Source organism: Pteropus alecto, unplaced genomic scaffold (genome assembly GCF_000325575.1).
Source record: "Pteropus alecto unplaced genomic scaffold, ASM32557v1 scaffold61, whole genome shotgun sequence".
In the NCBI taxonomy this organism is placed as follows: Eukaryota; Metazoa; Chordata; class Mammalia; order Chiroptera; family Pteropodidae; genus Pteropus; species Pteropus alecto.
In genome coordinates, this window is record NW_006434835.1 from 21,231,576 (window position 1) to 21,237,385 (window position 5,810).

The following is a 5,810-nucleotide window of genomic DNA, read 5'->3' on the forward strand; positions in this document are numbered from 1 at the left end:
CTCTGAAAGAAATACAAAACTGTATTTTAAAAATGCAAATCTAATTGAATATCCTCCTTGTGTAAAACCTTTCCATTATCTCCACTGTTTTTAACAAGGTACACAGAGGTCTGAATAATCTGGCTTCCGCTTTCTTCTTTAACCTCATCTCCTATCATGCTGTCCCTCTTTCCTTTCTTCTGGGTCTTTACTGAGGTTATTTCTCATGCTTGGCCTGAAAGGCTCTTCTCCTTGTCCAGCTGCCCCTTTCCCCAACCCCGATGGCTATCTCCTCATACTTTAGGTTTCAGCTTAGATGTCACTTTATTTAGCTGCCTATGCATTATATATGCTTCGACTCCTTAGCATCCTTATTCCTTGGAGGGACAGTCAACTACAGTTCCCTAAATCGATCCATTCTCACTGAGGGGGTGGCTTTGTGACTACTTAAAAATCTAAGCCATAGACATCGGTTCTTCTGGGTTAGATACTGTTCTCTGGGTTAGAGACCAAAATAGCACCAAGACCAGCACACTGTATGGAAGGAAATTCAAGTTCTCCCAAGTGTGTCTACAAGGTAGGGAAACAAAAGGTGATGCTTGAGTAGTGTAACAATTTCATTCACTACACAAGCATCATCTTTTGTTGAGCTCTTAAGATAAATGTTTTTTTGTCTTTGACCAGCTTCTCTTAATAGCTTGCAGAGTGAGGATTAATCTTGGATCTATATGTTTAAATAGTTAAATTCTATCAGTTATAAAAGAAAATAATATACCAGGACCTAAAAGAATTTGGTCATCAGATTAAGAAAAATGGAGTATGCCTTAAGTATTCTCTTTTTTTTTTTTTTTTTTTTTGAGAAAATATGCAGTTGTAGGGAATTTGGAAAATGCCTATATGACATGCATCTTCTTATCTTCTCTGGGCTAGTTTAGTGATATATACAGCTTTTGAGTTAAATAAGAATGGCTACAAAACTGCTGAAGCTTGACCAGTAATTATGGATTAAAGCTAATGGAATTTGCCTGGAGGTGGATGTTGATGAATTCGGAAAGGTTTTTGAAGAATCTTTTAAATCACTCAAACTCTCTATTCTGTTACTTGTCAATGAGGGGCTTTACATAGATGAGAATAATACACATTTTATAGATTTGTATGGCACTTTACAGTTTACTAAGTGTTTTCACATTTTTTCTTTTCTGAGAGTAATATAAGGCTTCTTGTGCTCCAAAATTCTATTATTTTATGTTTTATTGATTCTTTTGAATACTTTATGAGATTTTTAAAATTTAAAACTGATATATTGAACAATTTTAGTTTGGTAGTGATATTACCTTCCAACCTCTTTACTTTCTTAGAGGTTACTTGGATTATGATTATGGACTCTGTTAATGAATAGTCTGCTGATGAATAAATAATGTAGAAATATCCATAAAATGCATTTCAAAAAAATGATCTAATTTTAATACCTTGTGAACAAACCAAGTTTTAAATAGGTGAAGATTGTATAATTGTAGCACAAATTTCCCTGTACTTTTTTTTTTTTAAAGAATTCCGCAAGATGGAAAATAACTTGGTACACGTGAGAATCAGCTTTCAGATTGTCATTATCATGGAAACTACAAAGACAGTTGAATTATTACATCCCAGTTACTCAATATAACTAAGTAAGTAAAAATAATGGTCATTGTCAGACCATCTAAATGCTTCAACAAATTCAAACATTTTCTCATTTCTCTAATGTTAATTTGAAATTATTACTACTAAACATGAGCCCCTAAAGGAGCTGAAATAGTTTAATATAGATTATTTTTAAATTAAAGGAAATAACTTGGGGGAATTTGTTTTTTGTTTTGTTCTGTGTTTTGGGGAATTGGGGATAGATGTGTGGGAAGAAAAATAATTTTTCCTCCTACCCTTAGAAAGTTCTTCTGGCTGGACTAATCATTAAAATGACATAAAGCAGATTAACAGGAGAAAACCAAGTTTTAATTCATGTGCATGAGGAAATTAACATAAGCATGAAAATTCCAAAGACAGTAAGGCAAAATAAGGTATATGTCACTCTGTACTAAGGAGGTGAAGGAAAGTAAAATAAAGTATATGTCACTCTGTACTAAGGAGGCGAAGGGGTCTAGTACTTCGAGGCAAAGGAAAGTAAGGCAATTTATATGAATATGAAAAGAGTTCATGGTTAGTAAGCAAATGCTTGTTGGGCCATCTTGAAACAATGAGGACTTTGATTGAATGGGCCTTCCTAGCTTCTCCCTGTCAACCATACTTAGTTCATATTAAACTATAGTTCTGTATGATGATATCTCATTCCTGGAGCAGGTCCCCTACTTAAATTCTTTTAAGCAGTAAGCAGAAGGTCAAAGGTTTTTTTCTGAGTCTTTCTTTTCTTAAAAATAATCAGCTTAAAAATCAATATCCCAAAGAGGCATATTTTAGAGTGGCAAACTCTGCTCCCCCTCATAGGGTATGGAAAGAGGCTGTTTAGAGGTGATTCTCATCATTTCTTGTATAGATTTTTATCTAGGAAAGACTTTCCAAGGAGAAATAGTGGTGCTCAATGCTAACATAGCTCTCTCTCCTAGACACCATACATCCTCCTGTTTAGATTTTCATACCTTTCAATGACAGCACCTAGAAGAAGAAAATGATTAAAATAACATTTATCAAACATCTATTGTGTAACAGGTACTCTGTACACAGAGAGTAAAAGGATGCAGATGTAGACTCTAGTTCTAGGTAGAGTCACTTTTTTTTTTTTTTTTATGTGGAGGTTAGTGACCCTAAAGGGATTTAAGCATGACAATTGTACCTCTTCTTTTTCTACCCACAAATTTACATGAGTAAAGGTCTGGGACTTCATTTTTGAGAATCAAATTTGTTAAAACTTGTTGTGTGCCCTGGATTGGCTCTTTCCTGGCCATCTTAAAAAAAAGTGCTTTTGAGAGGAATTTGTCCTGAGAGGAACAGGAATTTCAGTCAGGGCTGACTCTTTCATTGAGGACTTGAGGCTGAGAACTCTAGATGGCTCATCATCTGTGAAGCAGCAGACGCTGGAACCTAGTCCAGCCTAGCAAACCTGGAAACTAAATTGTGACCCAGGAATGTGTCTGCATGAAGACATGGGACTTGCTTAATACATAAATTTAACTCTCAAATTCAACATGTACATGGCAGAAACTAGAAAGTCAAAATTACAATTTATTTTTTGGACCTTTCTGGATTCTCTGTCAATGAAGTTCAAAGAGCATGTACCTCAAAGTGAGATGAAAGACTTCATCTTTTGTTTTCCCTTTCAGATTTAATTCACACATGCCTCCCATAGTGTGAGTGCCTCACCACATGGAGAGAGAACTGGTACATTGATTATACATGATTTTCACTTGCACCCTGATATTAAGTTCTAACTTCCATATATTATGGGACTGTGGTATAATAATTGGAGTCTAAGCTAAATTTGAAATAGACTCCCTCTGACTAAGCAGAGCAGTGACAAGCTACTAACCTAAGTTTCTACTGTGACCTGGGCAAATTGGCAGGGACCTGTTATAGAAGCCAGTCACCACGATGAGACAACAGAAGACACCTAGGTCATGTGAACTGATCACTCTGTTAAGTGTGGAGTACTTTGATTTTAGCAAGAAGTGACTCTGGCCTCAGGAATAGTATGAGCAAGACACTGACGAGAGCATGGACTAGGGGCTATTTCTGCTTCGTCTCTACAGGAAGGAAGCTGCTCATGTTTGACCCAATGAGCTCTGGTGGTAAAAACAATAACTCATCATACTAGGATGGTGAAGCTTTGGGAGCCTAAGTGATGTTTCTTTGTAATCCTCTTTCCAGCATCTGCTCCTTTCATTCCCTCTTTTAATTAAAACCCAAGGAGCTAACTATTTATCTTGGTAACTAGAAAGTGAACAATGGATTTTAAAAAATCATTCGTGTTTCTAAGAGAATACTCTGAAGACAGCAGTTAAATATAATTTTCTATCAATATGAGCAGGTTAGGGCAAAAGGAAAATTTGTTTTCCTATCTCATAATTCTGGTTAAAGCAACATAGAATGCTTAGTGAAGATAAATATTTTAGTCTCTTTATTTTTTCCCGTGCAATGAAAAAAAGCTCATAGATGAAGTATGTAGTCATGTCAGTAAATATTTATAAAGTTCCACTCAGCCACATTTTACAAAGACTTCCAAATATCCTTTGTCCTATAATTCTTAAATTTTGTACAATTTTACCAAATGAAGAAAATAGCCTTTTTTATAACATTTATAAATGACCATTTTGCTGGAATGTATTCTTAGAAATTAGAAATCAGTAATGCTGTGAAAGATATTTTCTCTTAGACAATATTAGAGTAGGAAATCACAGTTCTTATCCAGGTTTAGTAATCTATAAATCATACCCATGACCCAAAACACATCATAAAAGCAGGGATAACTAGCCATCAGTGTAAATATTTAATAGTTGAATTTTATTCTTAGAAAAAAATAGATTATTATATGTATACTAGAACCAACAATATATTTTCATTTCATAGCTCTAGAATTGTCAAACAATGGCAATTCCCTATGGTTTAATCTGTCATACATAATATACTTGAAGTTCACAAAAAGAAAACTTAGATTATAAATTTGGCCACAATCAATATATTAGCTCAACGTGTTTTTAAACTTTTCTTTAATGATAACATCGCTTCTCTGATTTGGAAAGGCTCTTTTTAGGATAATTTGGATAGCAGTCCTGGGAAATTTAAATTAATTATGTTCCTGATATTTTGTGCACAAAATACTTGGGACATAACTACTATTGTGGATGAAGTTCTGATGATTCTTTTATTGACAACAATACATTTGAAAGTAAGGGTTAGGAAAAATAAGACTTAAAAAAGTCACAGAGATATGGCAATATAAATATTTATTAAAGCACTATTTATTATAATGAAAAATAGAAAAACATAAATGCCAAAATGAAAAGATTAGCTAAATGCATATACAGTACAAGGAAAAGTACAATACTACATCATTTTAAAATGATGTAGAAGAATATTTATTAACAATGGAAAAATCAATATTATCAATATATATTGTTAAATGAAATGTGTAGATCACAAAGTAACACAGTATAAAAATACACATTAAAACATATAGGTCATGTAATAGGAAGGCTAATTAACAATGGAATTGCTAATAAGAGTTTTTCTGATTGTGTTATTTTAGTTTTCTTCTTTTGCTAGTTATTTGTTAATTGCTAAAGAATATCTTTTATCCTTATAAGAAAAAACAAGAAAATTTAGGACTTCTTTACTGCTACCTCCAGAGACTTTTTTTTTTAGGTGAGATAATTCTTGGTTGACCTCACAGATTGCAAGGACCTTGTCAGCTTACAATCCCTTATTTTTAAATTTTTTACACCTCTAGCACCTGGTCTTCCTAGGTAGTTTCCCATCCAAGTACTAACCAGGCCCAACCCTGCTTAGCTTCCGAGATCAGACAGGATCGGGCTTCTTCAGGGTGGCATGGCTGTAGACTCCAGAGACTTTTTGTTAATTACTTTAAATTATACCATTGTGAACTCCTTGTACATGTATTTTTTTATGGGATGAATTCCTGAAAGTTGAGTTGATGGAGTAGAGTATATAAAATGTAATTTTTGTAGATTTGAACCAAAAGATTACATCTCATATAATGTAAGGGAAAAAATACGAGAAGGGGATTTATAGAAGCACAAATACTAATATTCAATGAACATATAAAAAGCAAGGCAAATTAAAGTAACATGATTTTTCACTTATCAGATTTGTTAAAATTAATGAAT

At 33.6% G+C, this 5,810-nt stretch overlaps 1 pseudogene; it reads right to left on the reverse strand.

The window, feature by feature from the left end:
* Window positions 1-5,404: 5,404 nt before the first annotated feature.
* Window positions 5,405-5,523, reverse strand: LOC112478539 (annotated as a pseudogene).
* Window positions 5,524-5,810: the final 287 nt, after the last annotated feature.